We start from the raw sequence: 26,338 nt of genomic DNA, 5'->3' as shown, positions 1-26,338 counted from the left end.
CTCGGGAAGCATTGCTTCTGTTCTCCTCTTCCTGAGCGGAGGGTCTATTTCGCTCGGCCGAGATTTGGGAGGGGTCGATGTCATCCCTCCGCTGATGTTGGTGATGACGCTCGGGCTCCCTTCTTTCTTCCTCTGGCCGCTCGGTCGATTGATGCCTTTATCATCGATCGGGAGAAGGAGATCGGCGGCGATATCTGAGCAGAGCTGGTCTGCTGATGATTGGTGTCAGACCGCGGCAATCGTGCGTGTTGTGGGTCGCCGATTAGTGGAAAGAACAAAACATCAGCGTCCACATTTTGCCCTTTGATGCCTTTGGCCGACCAGACGCCGCATGTTGCACGGCATGTGCCTTGGTCTCCTGATGTGGCCGCCCTCCTTCGGCCCTCGGCCCCTTAGGCGGCTGATGGCTGCTTGATGGTCGACGCTGAGTGTTCGATCGACGCCTCTTTTCTTCTAGCCGCTTGGGCTTCTTCCACATTTATATACTTGTTGACCTTCATGAGCATGCCATCGAAGTCCCTGGGCGGCTTCCTGATGAGCGATTAGAAGAAACACTACTAGAAAACTAGGCTTTTGAGACACAACAAAATATGCCTTAAATTATAAATTTAGTATCTCAAAATCTTTTTGAGACGGTGATGAGACGGTAATGTAGCCGTCCCTAATACAAGCATCTCAAAAAAATATTGAGACAGTTGTACTGTCTCAAATGCTATTTAAGATGGTGATGAGACAGTTGTTCAATTGTCTCAACAGTATTTAAGACAGTTATTATTTTGTTTCAAATGTTATGTCTTATCCTGTGAAAAAATTAAAGACACTAAATTGAGATGGTAATGTGTTGTCTCAAATAGAAGTGAAGACAGTAAATTAATGTCCCTAATGTTTTAACTTGTTAGATGCAACAATTATGACAAGCTTAGTTTTCTAGTAGTTAAATCTCCCTCGACGAGCCCTTGGGTGAAGGCGTTCATCATCGTCTCGGACGAGACCGAGGGGATGTCCATGGGCACTTGGTTGAAATGTTGTATGTACGCTCGGAGCATTTCTTTTGATCTCTGCTTTAGGGAGAAGAGACTAATGCTTGTCTTTTGATAGCGTCAGCTATTGGCGAAGTGGTGTAAGAAACCAGCTCGGAAGTCCTTCAAGCTACGTATTGATCCGTCTGACAGTCTTCGGTGTTGGAGTGTATACTGAAAGCCTAAGCTTTGTAAACATTCATTATGAATAAAGAATCACATTTGGTCAAATTGTCTACATTTGTTTGTAGTTGTTCATTTAATTTATATTGTAGATAATATAGTATGTGGTGTCACATGCAGAAGATGATGTTATAAGTACCTTATAAATTATAAACAGTAGCTCACGACCAAAATGGAAAGGAACAAACCATTAGAAGGTCGTAGTGTAATTAGGTATTAGTTTATCTTGACTATATAATTACAATAGTACACTCAGAGTGTATTGAGTAGGACCATTTGAGGTCGTTTCTTTTATATTGACTTTATAAAGGAACAAAGACCTCGGTTATTATGGAAGTGTGTACTCTTAATCCTAATATAATAACAAGCATATATATTTGATATTTATTTCTTTAATTTATCAATGGGTGAGATTTAGTTCGATGAATCAATAAGCCCGATAAGTTGGGAAATGGTATCACTTATAGTGTGTGTTGTTGATTATAGAAGGAAACTGTGTCCTAGATATACTAGGTTGATAATGTCCTCAAGAGGAGCTCATAAGGATTGTCATGTTAAACCCTGCAGGTGGACCTAGTCCGACATGACAATAAGGTTGAGTGGTACTACTCTTGGATTTAGATATTAATTAAATGAGTTGTCAGTAACTCACTTAATTAGTGGACATTCGATATCTTAAACACAGGGAGACTAACACACTCATAATAAGAAGGAGCCCAAAAATGTAATTTGGGATTGGTGCGTAGTTCAATAATAGTTCTCTAGTGGAATGAATTATTGATAAAATTAAGTTGTGTGTTGGGCGAACATGGGATGCTTAATTTTATCGGGAGACCAAAACCAATTCCTCCGGTCCCTATTGTAGCCTCTTATTTATAGAGTACTATACCCACCTATACCCACCTTCATACCCACCAGGGGCCAAGCTAGCTTGGGAACAAGCTAGGGCCTAGGTATAAATTGGGTGGTGACCCTAGCTTGAACCCAAGCTAGTGGGGCAGGCATAAATTAAACAAAATTTTAATTTTAATTTTTATTATGTGGAAGAAATAATTTATTAAAGAGAATTAAAATTAAAATATCTCTCTTATAAAAGATCTCGATTAAAAAAGATCTCTTTCCTTATTTGTAGATTGGTGAGATATTTTATTTTCTCTTTAAAAATTATTCACATGTTGTAAAATTAAAATTATAGAAATTTCCTTTTATCAACCATGAAGAGATTTTTGAAGAGAAATTTTATTTTTTAAAATTTCCGGAAACAAATTAGGAAGTTTTAATTTGTTGATTAAAACTTGTCTAAATTGTTTCCCCTTTGATGTGGCCGGCCAATATAGATTAAATTGGGAAATTTTATTTTATTTTTCTCAATTAAATCATGTCAAGGAAATTAAGGAAATTTTATTATAATTAAATTTCCTAATTTGCCTAGGCCAAGGAATATAAAAGAAGGGGTGAGGGTGCCTTCATGAGATACAACCTCTATTATTCTCCCTCTCCTATTCTTTGGTGTGGCCGGCCAACATCTTCTCCCTTTCTTCCTCTTTGTGGTGGCCAAAACTCTCTATTGCTTGGAGCTCTTGTGGAGGCCGGATACTACTTGGAGAAGAAGAAGAAGAAGGAGAGAAAGCTTGCATCTCTGGGAGCTTGGTTGGTGTTTTTCTTCTTCCTTGGTGAAGCTTTATTTTTTGTGGCCGAACCTAGCTAGGAGGAGAAGAAGGTGGTTGGTGGTTTCTCATCTCGGAAGATCATTGCCCACACAACGTCCGAGGTTAGAAGAGGAATACGGTAGAAGATCAAGAGGTTTTTCTACAAGGTATAACTAGTAATTTTTCTTTCCGCATCATACTAGTTATTTATGGAAATAATACCAAATACAAGAGGCTTACGATTCTAGTATTTCGAATATGGTTTTCGATGATGTGTTCTTTTGTTTTATTTTTCCTTGTGATTTGATTGTTCTTTTCGGTTAACCTAAAGTTATTTTAGGAAATTAAATATTAGCTTTCTATAAAAGGTTTTGTCTAGTCGGTGGTGGTTGCTCCCATATCCAAGAAGGTCATGTGCCTCGCCACGTTAGTACTGAGAACCAATTATGGAAATTAATATTTAATGGAATTAATAACTTAAGGAGACTTGGGTCGAACGTGTTAAGTTCCGCAGGAGATCCAAGTCAAAACCTAAAAGAACAAATAGATTAAGTTTTGGATCAAACGTGTTAAGTTCTGGCGATCCAAAATTTAATTTAAAAGAACACATGGTAGCTAGGAAAAGGTTCGGACCTTTGTACAAAATTTTATCAGTGGAACCTATAGGTTTTCAGTAGCAACCAACAATTGGTATCGAGCTAGGGTTTTGCCTCTGTGTATTTGGTATTAGGTTAATTATGCACATGTCATACATAATTTAGGCGAGTTAATAGTAGGATGTGCTAACTTTGTGGATGCAGGATCCAACTATTATGGCTTTTAGTTATTATGTGTGTGATTGGACCCTTGGACATGTCAAGGGCATTTATATGTGTGTGCATGATTGTATTTAAATACAGCAGGATTTAGTTTTATTAGGATTTTATTTTTGATCTAGATACATGTACATTCCTTTTATGGAATATAGGATCAAAATGTAAAATTCTATTTATGTCATGGATCGAATCTTGCAACGCGTGGAACCTTCTAAGGACCGAGGCGCAGTGGAACTAGGAGCAAGATGGATGCGACAGCTAGACCCGGTGGCGGTGGCAGCAGCTTGGGATGACAACACACGGAGGACAACTAGAGACAAAAGCCATAATAGTTGAAAATTAGATTTTCTATTTATTGCTTTTATATTGTCTGTGTGCATGTTAGTTTACAAGTTTAGTAGGCTAGCATAGTTAAAATTCCTCATTTATAAATAACTAAGTGGGAGAGGATTTTAAGTAAATCCCATGGTCTCCATTCTTGGTTTGTAGGTGATGCAAACAAGCTTGGCGTTGGCTCGAGTGCCTTCCTCCATAGCGGATGAGCTTGTTTGCGGATCACTAGAGCAGACTTCCATTTTGGATGACTATAGGAAGTTAATTAAGGCGTGTGATCTTCCCCAACGGAAGGGCATAATCTTATTAATGGACTTAGTGTCAAGTAGTGGTATACACTTAGACACATCTAATAGTATCCTCCCCATGGAGTCACTGCTATTATTTGTGTGACCAAATGATACCAACTATTAATTTTATTTGTCAAAAGTTAGGTTGACAAGATAATAAAATTAATGGGTTAAAACCTCCTTTACAAATGTTGAATTAGTATACGTCCACACTAACATGACATACAAAATTCACGGTGTTTTGAGGTGTTGGTTAATTTAAAATAGTATTGTTTGAGGAATCAATATTATTCTAAATTTAGAGTTCAAACCAAAAGTTATTTGTGATTCTTAGGATGACTTTCAACCCACTGAATAGACTTACTGGACCTAATTACATAGATTGGAAAGGAACCTGGACATTGTCCTTCTTGTTGAAAGCTATAAATTTGTACTAACCGAGCAGTGCCCTGAAGCTCTTGGTGAATCTACCCAAGAGGAGATTGAATATCATAGGAAATGAGTAAAAGCTGATGAGATGGCGCGGTGTTACATTTTGGCTTCAATGTCAAATGTATTGCAACATCGACATCAAGATTTACAGACTATGATATTATGAACAATCTCAAGGAACTCTTTGGTCATCAGGATAGGGCTTCTAGGCAAGAAGCCATGAGAAAGATAATGACAGCCATCATGCAAGAGGGTACTCAAGGATCATATCCTAAAGATGATGGCTTATCCGAACGAGATAGAGATCCTTGGAGGAGAAATTGATGGAAACCCGGATCGATATGATCCTCCAAACGCTACCTAGAAGTTTTGAGCAGTTCCTTTGAACTATAATATGAATAAGAGGATTTATTCATTAGCGAAACTTCAAGCAGCAGAAGGATTATTTCATCACAATGCTCAAATTCACTATGTTGAAAATGGTTCTACTTCTAAAGAGGAAGAAGAAGAAGAAACAAGTTGGTTCATGAAAGAAAGTGAATAAATCTTAGAGTACGGGATTTGGAATGAAGAAGAAGAAGGGCAAGTGCTTCATCTCGAAGCAGCAGGACATTGGAAGGTGGACTATCCTCGTAGGAACCAAAACAAAGGTATATCTCATGCTCTAGTTGTTGAAACATGTTTAGCGGTGTTATCTACTGGTGTGTGAATCACGGAGCCATCGATCATGTCGCAATTCCTGCGGGGTTCGAAACCCGACGACTATCTGAAGGAGATTACCGTCTACATGGGCAATGCTTCTAAGGTGGCGGTTGTTGCGGTGGGAGACATCTACTTATCTTTTAGTAGAAATAGAAATTTGATTTTAAGAAATTGTCTTTATGTACCCAGTTTTAGAAAATTTAATTTGGTTTCTTGTTTTAGATGGATATTCAGTTTCCTTTGGTAATGATGTAGTTATTAAAAGAAATAAAGTGATTATATGTTCCGGTGCATTAGTTGGCAATTTGTATACTTTAAATTCAATTTCTTCCACAAAGCAAAACATGGAAATTTATAACTCATCTTCTAATTCTAATAAGAAAAAGAAAAATGAACCAAGCATATATTTGGCATCTAAGGCTTGGTCATATTAACTTAAGTAGGATTCAGAGGCTTATGGTCGATGGACTTTGAGTTCATTAGAGTTGAAAAATTTTCCAACTTGTGAATCTTGCTTAGAAGGTAAAATGACCAAGAGGTCGTTCAAGCCCAAGGGGAGCCAAAGAAGTGTTAGAATTGGTTCATTCTGATTTGTCTATGTCAAGCAAGAGGTGGTTTTGAATATTTTATCTCTTTTATAGCGATTATTCAAGATACGGATACATTTACCTAATGCGCAGTAAGTCCAAGTGCTTTGATAAGTTCAAAAATACAAGGTGATGTGGAGAAACGACTAGGTAAAGTATCAAGACACTACGGTCGATCGTGGTGGCGAATACCTCTTAGGAGAGTTTAGGAATTACTTATCGAGGTCGGGATTCAATCCCAATTATCCGCACCTGACAGAATGGTGTGGTAGAGCGAAGGAAGGACTCTTATGGAGATGGTTAGATCGATGATGGGTTATTCATTACCAAATTCATTTTGGGGATATGCTCGAAACAGTAGATATGTTCCGAACTTAGTACCTTCTAAATCGGTTTCTTCTACTCTCATAGAATTGTGGAATGGGCGAAAACCCGGTCTAAGACATATTCGGTTGGGGTAGTCGACATGTCTTTGAAACGGATCTTGATAAGTTAGAATCCGTCTGAAGTTCGGCGTGTTTGTAGGATATCCCAAATGAGCGAAGGTGGTTTATTTTATAGTCCTAAAGACCGAAGGTCATTGTTAGCACCAATGCCCGCTTTTAGAAGAAGACTATATAATGGATCACAAGCCCGATGTAAAGTTGTTTTAGAAGAACTTAAAGAGGACACGTCTACTTGATTACCACAAGACAAGATGAAGTACCACAAGAGGCGCAACACGTGTCACACATGATACACAACCACGACAAGTGCCTCGTCGTAGTGGGAGGTTGTAAGGCAACTGAAAGATTCATGTTTTGGGAGAGTCTTGGACTTGATCCGGGTAAACATGAACCTGATCCATGAATATATGAAGCACTCCAAGATATAGATGCGTCTTGGCAAAAGGCAATGAATTTTGAAATAGAGTCTATGTACTCTAATAAGGTGCAGGAGCTTGTAGAATCACCCGATGGTGTAAAAGTCGTTGGATGCAAGTGGATCTACAAAGGAAAAGAGGACAGACGGAAGGTAGAAACCTTGAAGCTAGGCTTGTTGCGAAAGGGTACACTCGGAAAGAGGAATCGATTATGAGGAAACCTTTTCACGGTAGCCATGCTTAAGTCTATCCGAAACTCTTATCTTTCGCTCATATGGATTATGAGATTTGGCAAATGGATGTCAAACGACTTTCCTTAATGGAAGTCTTGAAGAGAACATTCATATGAAGCAACGAGAAGGGTTCATTAAAAAGGCAAAGAGCATCTAGTGTGCAAGCTCAATCGGTCCATTTATGGACTAAAGCTTCAAGGTCTTGGAACATCGGTTTAATGATGTAATCCGGTCATATGGATTTATTCAGTGTCAGGATGAGTCTTGTGTATACAAAGAGATGGAAGCGTGGTGGCATTTCTTGTACTATCGTAGATGATATTTTGTTAATTGTCAATGTCAAGGTATTATCGGACGTAAGGGTATAGTTGTCCAAACAATTTGATATGAAGGACTTAGGAGATTGTGCACATTCTGGGATCAAAGTTATAAGGATCGTAAGAAAAGAATGTTATGTCATCCCAAGCTTCATATATAGATACAATCCTTGCTCGTTTTAGCATGCGATTCCAAGAAAGGTTTCTTACCTTTTAGGCATGGAATAGCTCTATCTAAAGAGATGTCTCGAAGACATCAAAGAGATAGAGGACATGAAAGCGGTTCCTTATGCCTCGGTGTAGGAAGCTTAATGTATGCAATGTTATGCACGAGACACGATATATGTTTTGTCGTGGGCATGGTTAGCGGATATCGAGTAACCCTGGACAAAGACATTGGGCTGCTAAAGCATATATTAAAGTACACGAGAAGGACTAGAGATTATATGCTAGTTTATCAAGCGGATGATTTGCTCACATGGGTTACAGTTGATTTCCAATCGAGATAGGGATAACGATAAGTCTACATCGGGCTATGTGTTTACTTTAGGAGGTGGAGCCATTTCATGGAGGAGTGTTGCGAAATGCGTATCGGACTCAACCATAGAAGCTGAGTATAGAAGCCCCTGAGGCGACTAAAGAAGCGGTATGGGTCGGGAACTTTCTAATGGACTTAGATGTGATTCTGGTTTGCCCAAAATCATCACAATTTATTGTGATAATAGTGGTCCAGTTGCAAACTCGAAGGAACCACGAGCTCTATAAGGCAAGTAAACATATAGGCATACCACCTGATACGAGATATCGTGAAGCGAGGAGAAGTTGTCATCGCCAAGATTGCATCGCGGATAACCTGGCAGTTCCTTTCACTAAGGCCCTTCAAAGCTTTCGATCGACATGTGGAGGGAATGGGAATCAGATGTATGGTAGAAGATATGGCAGCTTAGTCATTAGTATAAGTGGGAGATTGTTGGAGTGTATACTGAAAGCCTAAGCTTTGTAAACATTCATTATGAATAAAGAATCACATTTGGTCAAATTGTCTACGTTTGTTTGTAGTTGTTCATTTAATTTATATTGTAGATAACATAGTATGTGGTGTCACATGCAGAAGATGATGTTATCAGTACCTTATAAATTATAAACAGTAGCTCACGACCAAAATGGAAAGGAACAAACCATTAGAAGGTCGTAGTGTAATTAGGTATTAGTTTATCTTGACTATATAATTACACTAGTACACTCAGAGTGTATTGAGTAGGACCATTTGAGGTCGTTTCTTTATACTGACTTTATAAAGGAACAAAGACCTCGGTTATTATGGAAATATGTACTCTTAATCCTAATATAATAACAAGCATATATATTTGATATTTATTTCTTTAATTTATCAATGGGTGAGATTTAGTTCGATGAATCAATAAGCCCGATAAGTTGGGAAATGGTATCACTTATAGTGTGTGTTGTTGATTATAGAAGGAAACTGTGTCCTAGATATACTAGGTTGATAATGTCCTCAAGAGGAGCTCATAAGGATTGTCATGTTAAACCCTGCAGGTGGACCTAGTCCGACATGACAATAAGGTTGAGTGGTACTACTCTTGGATTTAGATATTAATTAAATGAGTTGTCAGTAACTCACTTAATTAGTGGACATTCGATATCTTAAACACAGGGAGACTAACACACTCATAATAAGAAGGAGCCCAAAAATGTAATTTGGGATTGGTGCGGTAGTTCAATAATAGTTCTCTAGTGGAATGAATTATTATTGATAAAATTAAGTTGTGTGTTCGGGGCGAACACGGGATGCTTAATTTTATCGGGAGACCAAAATCAATTACTCCTCTCGGTCCCTATCGTAGCCTCTTATTTATAGAGTACTATACCCACCTTCTATACCCACCCAAAGGGGGCCGGCCAAGCTAGCTTGGGAACCAAGCTAGGGCCGGCCTAGGTATAAATTGGGGTGGCCGACCCTAGCTTGAACCCAAGCTAGTGGGGGCCGGCCAAATTAAATTAAAAAGGAATTTTAATTTTAATTTTTATTATGTGAAAGAAATAATTTATTAAAGAGAAATAAAACTAAAATATCTCGTCTAACAGGATCTACAAAAGATTAAAGAAAGAGATTAGATCTCTTTCCTTATTTGTAGATTGGAAAGATATTTTATTTTCTCTTTGAAAATTATTCACATGTTGAAAAATTAAAATTATAGAAATTTCTTTTTATCAACCATGAAGGGATTTTTGAAGAGAAATTTTATTTTTAAAATTTCCGGAAACAAATTAGGAAGTTTTAATTTGTTGATTGAAACTTGTCTAATTTGTCTCTCTATGATGTGGCCGGCCAATATAGATTAAATTGGGAAATTTTATTTTATTTTTCTCAATTAAATCATGTCAAGGAAATTAAGGAAATTTTATTGTAATTAAATTTCCTAATTTGCCTAGGCCAAGGAATATAAAAGAAGGGATGAGGGTGCCTTCATGAGATACAACCTCTATTATTCTCCCTCTCCTATTCTTTGGTGTGGCCGGCCAACATCTTCTCCCTTTCTTCCTCTTTGTGGTGGCCAAAACTCTCTATTGCTTGGAGCTCTTGTGGAGGCCGGATACTACTTGGAGAAGAAGAAGAAGAAGGAGAGAAAGTTTGCATCTCTTGGAGCTTGGTTGGTGTTTTTCTTCTTCCTTGGTGAAGCTTTATTTTTTGTGGCCGAACCTAGCTAGGAGGAGAAGAAGGTGGTTGGTGGTTTCTCATCTCGGAAGATCGTTACCCACACAACGTCCGAGGTTAGAAGAGGAATACGGTAGAAGATCAAGAGGTTTTTCTACAAGGTATAACTAGTAATTTTTCTTTCCGCATCATACTAGTTATTTATGGAAATAATACCAAATACAAGAGGCTTACGATTCTAGTATTTCGAATATGGTTTTCGATGATGTGTTCTTTTGTTTTATTTTTCCTTGTGATTTGATTGTTATTTTCGGTTAACCTAAAGTTATTTTAGGAAATTAAATATTAGCTTTCTATAAAAGGTTTTGTCTAGTCGGTGGTGGTTGCTCCCATATCCAAGAAGGCAATGTGCCTCGCCACGTCAGTACTGGGAACCAATTATGGAAATTAATATTTAATGGAATTAATAACTTAAGGAGACTTGGGTCGAACGTGTTAAGTTCCGCAGGAGATCCAAGTCAAAACCTAAAAGAACAAATAGATTAAGTTTTGGATCAAACGTGTTAAGTTCCGCAGGCGATCCAAAATTTAATTTAAAAGAACACATGGTAGCTAGGAAAAGGTTCAGACCTTTGTACAAAATTTTTGTACAGTGGAACCTATAGGTTTTTCGAGTAGCAACCAACATTCGGAACCAACGCTGCGTAGATCCGGAGATGGTGGTGAGGAAGACTCGGCACTTTACTCCGTCCATATACTGGTGCAGCGTGGCTTCGTTGTCGAACCAATCCAGTTGATCATCTGGATCGGTCAATCCGTTGTACGTCCCAATTGCCAGCGGGGTATAGTGTTTGGGCAGAGGATCTTGAAAGATCTCCTCTGAGAACTGCCGGTTGATTTGTTTGGGAGATGCGTTGCTTCGGCGAGCCTTGCCTTTTCGTGCATCCCGAACGGGAGCATCATCCGAAGGTGATCACTACTCTTGATGCACCTGGGCTATCTCTGAGGGGGTTTGGAACAGGGCGCAATGAAAGGGGATCGGCGCGGGCGGCGCCTCCCCCTGTGTGTCGGTCGGCCTTCTGTTCTGCCCCCATACGGTGATTTGCTCCGCTCGGTCTTCTTGCCCCGCTCTCCTACCGGGCGCCGATGTTGCAAGTTGTGGCGCTTGCCGATCGGCTAGCGCCTGTGTTGTTACTCGATCATTTTTGTTGCTCGGGATTGAACAAGCATCTCAAGCTCCTCTTCAGTGAGCGTCACGGTGGCAAGTCGTCCAGCGTCCTCCATCTTCTCGGCTCGGATGCAGGTGATGTTCCCACAGACGGCGCCAAATATGATCCTATCTGAAAGTCGAAGAGACGGAAAACTGGGGATGTGGCTCTCACGTTGACCTCCTATGGACTCCGCGCGGACCTGCTGTTGGTTGCTACTCGGAATACCATTTTGTTTCCCATGTATAAAAATTTGTACAAGCACAGAACTTAACCTAGCTACCCATGTGCTCTACTGAAGTTAAACTTGGATTGCAAACAATGCTTAACATTATTAATCCAAGTTGCTCTTCAGAAGTTAAACTTGGATTGGAAATGATATTTAACATTTTTACTCCAAGTTTAACCGATGTGATCTTCCTAAGTTAAACGATATTACAGAAGTTGATTAAATATTTATTTTAAAGATTGACTTCCAGGTTAAACATGGCGAGACACTAGGCCTTCATGGTTATGGAATCATCCACCACTTCCTAGACAAAGCCTTCCAAAGAAATTGGATATTTAACTTCTTACAGTAACCCTAGGTTTAACTACAGAGACCATAATAAAAACACAAGATCGAAACGGAAAATCAAAATACAAAATCGATAGCATGAAATCGAAACATAAAATCACTAGCCTCTTGTGTTGGTGTTTCAGAATCCATGCAAAAAAAACTAACTAATTAATTCAAAGCGGAAACCATTAATTAGTTATACCTTTCTTTGTAGCTAAAGACCTCTTGATCTTCTGTTGTATTCCTCTCCTCCTCTTGTACGTTGTATGGGCAACGATCTACCAAGATGGAATCCACCCGAACCACTTCTTCTCCTCCAAGACTCTCGAACCACCACGGGATGCCAAAATAGGAAATTTCCTTCTCTTCTTCTTCCCCTCCAAGCAACCGGCCACCTTCTTCTTCCTTTCCTCTATACCTCCAGCCACAATGGGATCTAAGATGAGCTCCAAGCAAGGCCGCCGGCCCTAGGTTATGGAAGCAAACCCGCCGGCCCTAGCTTGGATGGAATCCTTTTGTGCCGCCAATTGCAGAAGGAAGATGAGTATTGTAGCCGGTCCTTAAGGAAGGAGATGAGGGAAGGGTCGGCCACCAAGGGATTAGGAAGAGAGGAAACTTAGGTTGTATGTCTCATGAGACACCCTCTCATTCTCTTTTATAATCCTTGGTCATGGCAAAAAAGGAAAGTTTTAAACATAATTAAGACTTCCTTATTTGTGGGCTCCCCTTAAAAAAGAAAATTTTAACAACAATTAAAATCTCTCTTTTCTAAATTTCCTATTATATGGAAATAAAGGAAAGTTTTAAAATTAATCTCTATCTTTTAAAACGTGCAGACAACTACAAAAAAGGAAAGATTAATTAAAACTTCTCTTTGTAAATCATGGTTACAAAAAAGAAAAGTTTTATCAAAATTAAAATATCTCTTTTAAGCATTATAGATAACTACAAATAAGGAAGGATTTTAACAAAATTAAAATCTCTCTTTAATCTTTTGTAGATAGCTATAAAAGGAAAGATTTTAAAATTTTAAAACTCTCTTTTAAAACCATGAGGATGGCTATAAAAGGAAATTTTAAAAATAAAATTTCTCTTTTAAATCCCTTTATGAATGGCTACAAAAGGAAAGATTTTAACAAAAAATAAAATCTCCCTTTAGTTCTAATGGTGTGGTCGGCCTCATGCTTGGACACCAAGCATGGCTTGGTCGGCCACCTCTTGGGCTCCAAGCTAATGCTTGGTCGGCCCCCTTGTTCCAAGCAAAGATGTGTCCGGCCCATTACTTGGGTAAGAAGTGGACTTGGTGGATACAAGGCTTTATAGAGGCTATAACAAGGACCGAGAGAAGAAATTGGTTTTGGTCTCCTGATGAGCTTAAGCTTCCTGTGTTCGCCCCGAATACTCAACTCAAGTTCATCAATAATAACTCATACCACTAAAGAGTTATTATTGAACTACCGCACCAATCCCAAATTACATTATGAGCTCCTTCTTATCATGAGTGCATTAATTTCTTTATGTTTAAGATATTGAATGTCCACTAATTAAATGAGTTACTGACAACTTACTTAATTAATATCTCTCCAAGAGTAGTACCACTTAACTTCATTGTCATGTCGGACTAAGTCCACCTGCAGGGTTTACATGACAATCCTTATGAGCTCCTCAAGGGGGCATCATCAACCTAGATTACTAGGACACAGTTTCCTTCTATAATTAACAACACACCATATAAATAATATTATTTCCCAACTTATCGGGCCTATTGATTTATCGAACTAAATCTCACCCATTGATAAATCAAAAAAAATAAATACTAAGTATACATGCTTGTTATTACATCGAAATTAAGAGTACGCACATCCATAATAATAGAGGTTTTATTTTTTATGTAGTCAGTATAAAAAGAAACAACCTCAAAAGGTCCTGCTCAATACACACAACCTTAATTTTATAGTTAAGATAAACAATACTAAATTACACTACAACCATTCCAATGGTTTGTCCCATTCCATCTTAGTTGTGAGCTACTATTTATAATTTATAAGGAACTGATAACATGATCTTCTGTGTGGCACCACACACTATGTTATCTGCAATATAAATTAAATGGACAACTACATTTAACATAAATGTAGACATTTAACCAATGTGATTCTTATGTTCATACAAAAAGCTAGGTTTTTAGTATACATCCCAACACCTACAATACAGACTACGTCAGTGCCGAGCCAGGGAAGGGGTCCCCGACGTTAACCCTTCGACGCTCAAGTCAGTCACGGGCGATGAAGTGGAAAGCGGAGTGATGTGGATACGACTTAGGGCAGAAGAGTAATTAAAGGAAAGAGGAGGGGCAAGATGGTCTTTTCACTGAATAGGGTTTTAAGGAGTAAGTGGGAGCACTGTAGAGGGGGGGCTTCGCTCGCGTTTTGACCAGCTAGGACTCTCTCACCAAGTGTCTGGTCAATCTCTTTGACCCACTTGGACTTTTCTCCTCTTGTCAAGTATCCGGTCAATTCCTTTGACCTACTTGGACTTTTCTTCCTCTTGCCAAGTATCCGGTCAATCTCTTTGACCTACTTGGACTTTTCTTCCTCGTGCCAAGTATCTGGTCAATCCCTTTGACCTACTTGGACTTCCACCAGATGTCTGGTCAACCTTGACCCATCTGGACTTCCCTTGCCTGGCTTCACTCACCAGGGCTTTCACCTAGCTTCACTCACTAGGATTTCCACCCTGCCTGGCTTCACTCACCAGGACTTTCACCTAGCTTCACTCACTAGGATTTTCACCTGGCTTCACTCACCAGGATTTTCATCTGTCTGGCTTCACTCACCAGGACTTTCCTTCTGCCTGGCTTCACTCACCAGGACTTTCAATCTGTTTGGCTTCACTCACTAGGACTTTCCTTCTGCCTGGCTTCACTCACCAGGACTTTCAATATGCCTGGCTTCACTCACCAGGACTTTCCAGTCAAGTATCCAGTCAACCTTGACCTACTTGACTCTTCTACACAATCTCCCCACATGAACAACTACACCTGCAATCTCCATGTGTTATTTACATGTATTGTCAACATGTATTGTCAAACCATCAAAACATAAACATTAAGACTCGAGCTTGACCCAAATCAAGCTCAGTCAAACTAGGTCAACCTTGACCTGGGGAATATTGCACCAACAGCAAGAAGGGGCCGACCATATTAATTCAAAAGTGAAGAGGTGTTTTGAATTTTTAAAATCTTCTCTTTGTAGAAAACTATAAGTTTTAAAAGAGAAATTTTAAAATGAAAAATTTTCCTTATTTGAATTAGGTCACATGTTTTAATAGAGAGTTTTAAAAGTTTTAAAACTTTCTTTTTTTTAACCATCCTCATGGTTTTAGAAAAAAAGGAAGAGAAGTTTTAAAATTAAAATTTTATATTTTTGTAAACATGTTAAAAAAAGGAAATTTTAGAAGAGAAGTTTTAAATTTTAAAACATGATTTTAATTTTTAAAACTTTCCTTTTTTAACATCCACTTTAAGAAAGAGAGCTTGTAAAATTTTATAAGAGGATTTCTTCTTTTATAAAATTTTATAAAAATTATTTTTTCCTTCTTAATGATGTGGCTGGCCACCCTTGCTTGGTGCCCAAGCAAGGGCTGGCCAATCAAGCCAATCATTCCATGATTGATGATTGATTCAATCAAGAGGAAAGAAAAAGAAAAATAAAAAGGGGAAAAGGAAAAACAAGAGGAAGATTTTAATTTTTTGTAAAAAGTCTTTCCTTATTTGCCTTGGGCAAGTAATATAAAAGAAGGGGAGAGGAGAGGAGACCTCATGATTTAACAATTCTTATTCTCTTGGTGGTGATCCTCTTGTGGTCGGCCTTCTTCCTTTCCCCTTGCTCTCTTTTCCTTGGTGGTGGTGGTGGCCGGATTTTAGAGAAGGAGGAGAAGCTCTTTTGGGTGGTGTTCATCTTAGAGGATAGTATCCCACACGACGTCCAAGGCGAGGCGAGGAATATGGCAGAAGATCTCGAGGTCATTAGCATACAAAGAGAAGGTATAACTAGTAATTTTCTTCTGCATCATTGTAGTTATTTTTCTTTGTATGAATTCCAAACACAAGAGGCATTAGATTCTAGTCTTTCAAATTTGTTTCGAGTTTGTGATTCGATTGTTCTTTTTGGTTAAACCTAGAGTTATTTAAGGAAATTAAATATTAGCTTTCCTTAAAAGGCTTTGTCTAGGCGGTGGTGGATGCTCCTATACCCAAGAAGGTCATGTGCCTCGCCATGCAGTCCTGGAAGCCAATTTTAGAAATTAATATTTAATTAAATTTATAACATAGGTGGATTTGGATTAATAGTGTTAAGTTCCACTTGTGATCCAAATCCAAACCATCAAGAACAGATAAGTTAAATTTGGAATCAATGATGTTTAGTTCTATCTGCGATTCCTAATTTAAGTTCTAAAGAACAAAATAGGTTATTTAGGAAAGGTTCGACACTTGTACAAAATTTTTGTACAGTGGAACCGGTACGATCTTCCTAGGACTAACCAACACCAGGGGCCCAACTCCCCGATCAGGTGTACTACAGGCTTTGCACCCTTCACTATGAGGGTCTGCATCCTCTTACTACTACAAGCTCTACACCCTTCACCATGAGGGTCTGCATCCTCTTACTGTTATAGGCTCTGCACCCTTTACCATGGGGTTCTGCATTCTTTTACTACTATAGGCACTTCACTCTATTATTACTATATGCTATGTATTCTCCACCTGTTTTGCGTGCTTTTTACATCTACAGGCTCTATTCCCTTCACCCGCGGTGCTCTGCTTCTATTGCTATGGACTTTGCTCCCTTATATGGTTATGTGTTTCACTCCCTTTGACGTTTGGGGCTCAGATTATTCTTCTCCCTGACTCCGCTAACATTTGGAAGTCAAGGGATCGACACTATTTCTCTTACTAGCTCTACGGGCATTTGGGATTCAAGCCAGCCGGTTGACATCACTTTGCCATCAGGTATGATAAAGGCTTTGCCCTCTCATATTACTATGGGCTCCACTTCTATGGATTTCAAGACTTATCCTCCCTCGGTCGGGGTCTAGTTATCACCACTGGTCTCAGACCAGAGTATCATCACCGGTCTTGGATCGGAGTATTGCTAATGATCTCTCGGTCGAGCTTCCAGACCAACTCTCGGTCGAGCTTCCAGACTAATTCCTGGTCAGGTCTCCAGATTAAGTCTAGGTCAGACCTCCAGATCAATTCTTGGTCAGACCTCCAGATCAATTCTTGGTCAGACCTCTAGATCAATTCCTTGTTAGATCTCCAGAACATTTCATGGTTAAATCTCCAGAACATTTCATGGTTAAATCTCCAGAACATTTCATGGTCAGATCTCCAGAACATTTCCTGGTCAGGCCTCCAGAGCATTTCCTAGTCAGGCCTCCAGAACATTTCCTGGTCAGGCCTCCAGAGCATTTCCTAGTCAGGCCTCCAGAACATTTCCTGGTCAGGCCTCCAGAACATTTCCGGGTCAGGCCTCCAGAGCATTTCTTGGTCAGGCCTTTAGAACACCTCCTGGTCGGGATTCCAGACTCTCGCCCCAGCGCGAGTTATAAGTGAACATGCTCTCACACCCAACGATCGACAGGTCGGGTCCCAGACTCTCGTCCCAGTGCGAGTTATAAGTGAGCATGCTCTCATGCTCCCAGACTCTCGCCCTAGTGCGAGTTATAAGTAAGCATGCTCTCACGCCCAACGACCGGCAGGTTGGGTCCCAGACTCTCGTTCCAGTGCAAGTTATAAGTAAGCATGCTCTCACGCCCAACGACCGGCAGGTCGGGTCACAGACTCTCGCCCCGGTCCGAGTTATAACTGAGCATGCTCTCACGCCCAACGACCGGCAGGTCGGGTCCCAGACTCTCGCCCAGTGCAAGTTATAAGTGAGCATGCTCTCACACCTCCAGACTCTCACCTCAGTGCGAGTTATAAGTGAGCATGCTCTCACACCCAACGACCGGCAGGTCGAGTCCCAGACTCTCGTCCCAGTGCGAGTTATAAGTGAGCATGCTCTCACGCCCAACGACTCACAGGTCGGGTCCCAGACTCTCACCCCAGTGCGAGTTATAAGTGAGCATGCTCTCACGCCTAACGACCTTTCTGTTGGTTGGTCCTAGGAAGATCGTACCGGCTCCACTGTACAAAAATTTTGTACAAGTGTCGAACCTTTCCTAAACAACCTATTGTGTTCTTTAGAAGTTAAATTAGGAATCGCAAACGGAACTTAACATTATTGATTCCAAATTTAACTTATCTGTTCTTAATGGTTTAGATTTGGATCGCAAGCGGAACTTAACACTATTGATCCAAATCAACCTATGTTATAAATTCAATTAAATATTAATTTCCAAAATTATCTTCCAGGACTGCATGGCGAGGCACATGGCCTTCTTGGGTATGGGAGCATCTACCACCGCCTAGACAAAGCCTTTTAAGGAAAGCTAATATTTAATTTCCTTATATAACTCTAGATTTAACCAAAAAGAACAATCGAATCACAAATTCGAAAAACAACAAAAACACAAACTCGAATAACAAATTCGAAAAACTAGAATCTAATGCCTCTTGTGTTTGGAATTCATACAAAGAAAAATAACTAGCATGATGCGGAAAAAATTACTAGTTATACCTTCTCTTTGTATGCTAATGACCTCGAGATCTTCTGCTGTATTCCTCGCCTCCTCTTGGACATCATGTGGACGACGATCCTCCAAGATGAACACCACCCAAAGAGCTTCCCCTCCTTCTCTAAGTTTCGGCCACCACCACCACCAAGGAGCAAAAGAGAGCAAAGGGAAAAGAGAGGGAGAGAAGGCCAGCCACAATGAGGAGCTCCATCAAGAGAATAAGAATTGATAATTATTGAGGTCTCCTTTCCCCTTATTTTATATTACTTGCCCAAGGCAAATAAGGAAAGACTTTTACAAAAATTAAAATCTTCCTCTTGTTTTTCCTTTTCCCCTTTTATTTTTCCTTTTCATTTCTCTCGATTGATACAATCATCCAATCAATGATTGATTGGTTTATTTGATTGGCCGGCCCCTTGCTTGGGCACCAAGCAAGGGTGGCCGGCCCTAATAGGAAGGAAAAATAAATTTGTAAAAATTTTATAAGCAAAGAAGGAATGCTCTTATAAAAATTTTACAAGCTCTCTTTTAATTTCCTAATGTGAATGTTAAAAAAGAAAAGTTTTAAAAATTAAAACCATGTTTTAAAATTTAAACTTCTCTTCTAAAATTTCCTTTTTTAAACATGGTTACAAAATTAAAAGATTTAAAATTTAAAACTTCTCTTCCTTTTTTCTAAAACCATGAGGATGGTTAAAAAAGGAAAGTTTTAAAATTTTAAAACTTTTTTTTAAACCATGTGGCATAATTCAAATAAGGAAAGTTTTATATTTTAAAATCTCTCTTTTAAAACTTGTAGTTTTCTACAAATAAAAGATTTTAAAAATTCAAAACACCCCTCCTAATTTGACATATCATGGCCGACCCTCTTTCCTTGGACACCAAGAAAAGGGCTGACCACTTTGTGAAGGAGATTGGCCAACCCCTTTGGCTTGGTCACCAAGCCATAGGTCGGCCCCCTCTTGGACACCAATAAGGGCTTTTATTTGGATGGACTTGAGGCTTTAATGAGGCTACGACAGGGACCTAGAGGAGAAATTGGTTTTGGCCTTCCGATGAGCTTGAGTATCCCGTGTTCCCCCCGAACACACAACTCAAGTTCATCAATAATAACTCATTCCACTAGAGAGTTATTATTGCACTACCGCACCAATCCCAAATTACATTATGGGCACCTTCATATCATGAGTGTGTTAGTCTCCCCGCGTTTAAGATAACAAATGTCCACTAATTAAGTAAGTTACTGACAACTCACTTAGTTAATATCTAGCTCCAAGAGTAGTACCACTCAACTTCATTGTCATGTCGGACTAAATCCACCTGCAGGGTTTAACATGACAATCCTTATGAGCTCCTCTTGGGGACATTCTCAACCTAGATAACTAGGACACAGTTTCCCTCTATAATCAACAACTTGTTAGAGTGTATACTAAAAGTCTAGCTTTTGGTATAAACATTTATCTAGAAATAAGAATCACATTGGTCAAATGTTTACATTTATGATAAATGTAGTTGTTCAATTAATTTATATTGTAGATAACATGGTGTGTGGTGTCACACACAGAGGATCATGTTATCAGTACCTTATAAATTATAAACAGTAGCTCACGACCATAATGGAAAGGAACACACCATTGGAAGGTCGTAGTGTAATTAGGTATTAGTTTATCTTAACTATATAATTACACTAGTACACTTAGAGTGTATTGAGTAGGACCCTTAGAGGTCGTTTCTTTTATACTGACTTTATAAAGAAATAAAGACCTCAGTTATTATAGAAGTGTGTGCTCTTAATCCTAATATAATAACAAGCACATATATTTGATATTTATTTCTTTAATTTATCAATGGGTGAGATTTAGTTCGATGAATCAATAAGTCCGATAAGTTGGGAAATGATATCACTTATAGTGTGTGTTGTTGATTATAGAAGGAAACTGTGTCCTAGTGATCTAGGTTGAGAATGTCCCCAAGAGGAGCTCATAAGGATTGTCATGTTAAACCCTGCAGGTGGACTTAGTCCGACATGACGATGAAGTTGAGTGGTACTACTCTGGCTAGATATTAATTAAGTGAGTTGTCAAGAACTTACTTAATCAATGGGCATTTGTTATCTTAAACACGGAGATTAACACTCATAATAAGAAGGAGCCCAAAATGTAATTTGGGATTGATGAGTAGTTCAATAATTTCTAGTGGAATGAATTATTATTGATAAATTAAGTTGTGTGTTCGGGGCGGGATGCTTAATTTTATCGGGAGACCAAAACCAATTCCTCCTCTCGGTCCCTATCGTAGCCTCTTGATTATAGAGTACTATACCCACTTATACCCACCTTCTTACCCATCCTATAGGGGGCCGGCCAAGCTAGCTTGGAGACCAAGCTAGCTAGGGCCGGCCATGTTTTGGTTCATGGGTGAATTCATGTGGCCGGCCCTAGCTTGAACTCAAGCTTAGGTGGCCGACCCTATTAAAATAAAAAGGAATTTTATTTTTTAAATTTTTCTTATGTGGATAACATGATTTAATAGAGAGTTTAAAAATTTTAATCTTTCCTTTTATAAGATTCTACAAAAGATTAAGAGAAGAGTTAAATCTCTTTCCTTATTTGTAGATTAAAAGGTTGATTTTAATTTTGGTAAAAACTTTCCTTTTAATCATGTTCATAATTTAAAAGAGAGTTTAAAAATTAAATATCTCTTTTATAAAGCTTCTACAAAGATTAAGAAAAGATTAGATATCTTTCCTTATTTGTAGATTGGAAGAGATTTTAATTTTTAAAGATAACTTTCTTTTTATCCACATGTTTAAAAGAAATATTTTAATTTATAAAATTTCCTTTTTATTAATCATCATGATGGGAAAAATTATTAGAGAAATTTTTTATAAAATTTCCGGAAACAAATTAGGAAAGTTTTAATTCTTGATTGAATTAAATTTCCTTTGCTTGGTTTAAAGTGGTCGGCCACATTGTTGATGAGATAAAATTGTTTTTAATTAAATAAATTTTCCTTATCAATGGCAAAAGAATTAAGGAAATTTTTATTTAAATTTCCTTATTTGCCAAGGCCAAGGATTATAAAAGAGAGGGTAGAGGTGCCTTCATGGTGAACAACTCTATTATTTTTCCTCTCTCTTTTTCTTCCTTGGTGTGGCCGGCCATCCCATCCTCTCCTCCTTTCTTCTCTTTGATGGCCGAACCTCATCCTTCTTGTGGAGACTCATATGGTGGTCGGATCAAGTTTAGAGAAGAAGAAGAAGAAGGAGAGAAAGAAAGCTTTGTTTCTAGCATCCCTTGGAGCATGGTGGTGGTGGCCGAACCTCTTCATCCTAGAAGAAGTTTTGATGGCCGAAACTTGCAAGGAAGAAGAAGGTGCTTGGTGGTTCTCATCTCGGAAGATCGTTGCCCACACAACGTCCGAGGTTAGAAGAGGAATACGATAGAAGATCAAGAGGTCTTTCTAAAAGGTATAACTAGTATTTTTTCTTTCCGCATCATACTAGTTATTTTTGGAAATAATACCAAATACAAGAGGCATACGATTTTAGTGTTTCGAATTTGTTTTCGATATAGTGTTCTTTTGTTTTTCTTTTCCTTGTGATTTGATTGTTCTTTTCGGTTAACCTAAAGTTATTTTAGGAAATTAAATATTAGCTTTCTATAAAAGGTTTTGTCTAGTCGGTGGTGGTTGCTCCCATATCCAAGAAGGCCATGTGCCTCGCCACGTCAGTACTGGGAACCAATTATAGAAATTAATATTTAATGGAATTAATAACTTAAGGTGACTTGGGTCGAACGTGTTAAGTTCCGCAGGAGATCCAAGTCAAAACCTAAAAGAACAAATAGATTAAGTTTTGGATCAAACGTGTTAAGTTCCGCAGGCGATCCAAAATTTAATTTAAAAGAACACATGGTAGCTAGGAAAAGGTTCAGACCTTTGTACAAAATTTTTGTACAGTGGAACCTCTAGGTTTTCCGAGTAGCAACCAACACAACTCACACTATAAGTAATATCATTTCCCAGCTTATCGGGCCTATTGATTTTTCGAGCTAAATCTCACCCTTTGATAAGTTAAAGAAATAAACACTAAATATATGTGCTTGTTATTATATTATGATTAAGAGCACACACTTTCATAATAACTAAGGTCTAGTTCTTTTATTAAGTCAGTATAAAAAAAACTTACCTAAAATGGTCCTACTCAATACACTTAGAGTGTACTAGTGTAATTTATTAGTTAAGATAAACTAATACCTAATTACACTACGACTATTCCAATGGTTTGTTCCTTTCCATCTTAGTCGTGAGCAACTGTTTATAATTTATAAAGAACTGATAACATGATCTTCTATGTGTGACACCACACACCATATTATCTACGATATAAATTAATTGAACAATTACACTTAACATAAATGTAGATATTTTTGACCAAAAATGATTCTTTATTTCAAAAATAAATGTTTACAAAAGCTAAGTTTTTAGTATACACTATAACACTTTCGGTCGGTGCTTACCGCTCGCTCGTAGCTCTACCTGGCACTCATCACACTCGCTTCACTCGCCACCCTGCCTAACACTCTCAGTTCACGTTTTCGCTCGCCGTTGTTGCTCGATCGGCACTTACTGCTCACTTGTCGCTCTGCCCGGCACTCTCAGCTCACGCTTTCGCTCACCGTTGTTGCTCGGTCGGCACTTACTGCTCACTTGTCGCTCTGCCCGACACTCATCATTTGCATTTCTCTCGCTGTGGTTGCTCGTTGCTACTTGGTCGATACCCACTTTCCCCCTTGCTTGGCATTTGCATAACCGCCTGATTGTTCTACTCCCGTTCACGCTCCATCCACAAGCTCTACTCGTGTTTGCGCCTGATCCACATGCTTTGCTCTCGGTCGCTTTGTCTCTCGGGATCCGCGCCCGACTTAGCTCACAAAGCCTTCGCTCCCATTTGCACTCGATCCACGGGCTCTTTTCCCATTCTCATTTGGTCTAAGGCTCCGTGTCTATCCAGCGCAGGCTTCGCACCCACTGGACATTATTTTGATCACACGACTGACCTTATCTTGGTCGATCGATTAGTATCGCTTGGCCACCTGCTCGGGCGTTTACTTTGCACCACTCGGCATTCTCGATCGCCCGGTCACGATTTACTATCGCTCGGTCGGCACTTTTTCAATCGCGCGCTCATCCATCCATCTACTCACTCAGCATTATCTCGATAGCATGTTCTGTAGCTTCTTGATTGTCCAGTCGTGATTTATTGCTCGGTAGATATTTTCTCAGTCGCGCTCACAGCTCTGCTCGTCCATCATTCTCTCTATTGCTTGGTCATGATTTATTATCACTCAGTCGATATTTTTTCAATTGCCCGGCCGTGATTTATTGTTGCTCAATCGCGCGCTCGACACCGCTCGCCCCTCGTCTGTCGGTCCGCTCAGCATTTTTTTATCCAGGTCAGCCTTATTCGATGGCCCGGTAGCGATTTACTATTGCTCGGTCGACACTTGCTCGGTCGCACTAACAGGTTTGCTAGTCCATCGGTCTCTCTATGGCTCGGTTGCGATTTATTGTCGCTCGATCAGTATTTTTCGGTCGTGCACTTGACATCGCTCGTTCATCATCTTTCGACCCGCTCAGCATTCACACTATTTCCTGGTCGGTAATTTTCAATCGCCCAGTTGGCACTTGTTTTTTTTTACTTCTCTGCAATCGCCTAATCGCTCTGCTTAGCATCGTCCGACCGCACGCTCGATATCGCTCGATTTCTTGCCCAGCATTGCCACAGCTACTCGTTCAATGTTATAAGATGAGCCCAGTGATCTGATTCCGTGTTCGGTAACAATTTTGTTTTGGGTAGGGTCTAGTCAGTCGGACTTACGCCTCCTTCGACTAGACTTGAAGGGGAGGCTTGTGATGTTGATACGGCTTAGGGCAGAAGAGTAATTAAAGGAAAGAGGAGGGGCAAGATGGTCTTTTCACTGTATAGGGTTTTAAGGAGTAAGCGGGAGCACTGTAGAGGGGGGGCTTCACTCGCGTTTTGGTCACCGCCAACAGGAGGAAGAAGAAAACCTTCTTCTTCCCTCTCAGGCTCCTCGGCGGTGCCGACGCCGGCTGCCGACCTCCACTTTCGTTCCTCTCCCTCTCCTCCTCGCCGCCGCCGCCACACGATCTGCCCCTCTTCTCTTTCCCTCTCATCTCGCCGACATTTGCCTCCAGCCGCCACCTTTGCCGAACACGCCGACGCCACCTTTGTGAGGATGCCAACCACGGCTCTCTTCTTCTTCCTCCTCCTCGCGACACCGTAGCCAGAGAGATTAGCCACTACTCTCCTTCTCCCCCTCTCACTGGCAACTCCCATGGCTCTTCATGCCGGCAACCCTCTGACGCTCCATTTCTCCTCGGTGTTGGGAGAGACTGCTGGCACCCCTAGCCCTTGCGGAGCAGCCACCTCGAGCGGCAACCATTTGCGGTCGTCGGCCGACCGCACAGCCTCCCTTCACCCGCTGATGGCCCCAGCGTCGCCTCCATGCTACCCTCCCTCAGTCGTCGATGGCCAAACGCAGCCTCCTCAATGCTGATTCGGCGGGTCTCCTAGCACCGAGTTGGCCACCATTATCGTTGTCACTGATTTGATTATGTTTCGTTCTCGTTGTGGTCTGGCCTTCGTATCGTTGCCTTGTTCTAGCTTTATGTGTTGTTGTATGTCAGTGTGCGACCTATTGTTATCTTGGGCTTGCGTGCCGATTTCGTGTCTCGACCTGCGTGCCGATCTCATGTTCCGACCTGTGTGTCGTTAGTACCTCCCAGCCTGCGTGTCGGTGTTTTATCCCGACCTGCAGCTCGACTTCCAACTCCATGACGCATCTGGCTCCGCTTCGTCAGATCCAGCCCTTTATCCTGATCGAGCATCATCTACTCTTCTCGGTCGCAACCACTCAAGCAGCGTCCCATCCGAGGGCCCCCCCTGGGCCAGGGTACATTTTCTGTACTCACCCCTCATTTATTTCATTATTATATTATTAGCCTGTTACTCATATATTCGTTGGATCTACCTCGAGCCTCAGGGTACCAGGGACTGGGGGGACCCGGTCGCTGGCTGTAGGGTAGCGTTGATCAGAGGACTTCTGAAGACTTGGTCAATACGGAAGCCATCTCAGCACACCCTCCTCCGGGACACCGCGACTCGGTCAACATTCCATCCACCTCACCCGACGGTCCCTCTAACTCAACTTCCGGACGGGATCAAATTTGGCGTCATCTGTGGGAATCTCCTTTACCTATTCTGGAACGTGAAGATGGACGACGTCGGGAGGTTCTCTGCCATTATCACAATCCCGTAGGATCCTGACGGACATATTATTTTCTACCCTCACTCCACGGGTATTCGGGAGTTGAGGGATCAAGTGGAGCTTCAGCTAGCCGACAGGTTAGTTTTTTCATTATGTTTTTTCCCTGACTCCACGGGTAGTCGGAAGTCAAGGGACCGAGACAAACCCTTAGCTGGTTGGCATGACTCCCGGATCAAGTACGTTATCAGCTCTACTCCCTTTTTACGGTTATAGGAGCTGCTATAGCTCCCTGATAATAGAGTAAGATCCTAGTACTTGATCAAAGACTAGGGCCTTCGATTTTTATCGGACACTAGGGACCCAGCTCCCCACTCATACATTAGGGACACAACTCCCCGCTCTTACACTAGGGACATAGCTCCCCGATCATGAACTCGCAGTACGACTTCTCGATCAGGATCTAGGGGTCTCGCTCTTTGATTACATGCTAGGGGTCTTA

Source organism: Zingiber officinale, chromosome 7B (assembly GCF_018446385.1).
Source record: "Zingiber officinale cultivar Zhangliang chromosome 7B, Zo_v1.1, whole genome shotgun sequence".
Classification (NCBI taxonomy): domain Eukaryota; kingdom Viridiplantae; phylum Streptophyta; class Magnoliopsida; order Zingiberales; family Zingiberaceae; genus Zingiber; species Zingiber officinale.
This window is presented reverse-complemented; position numbering follows the sequence as displayed.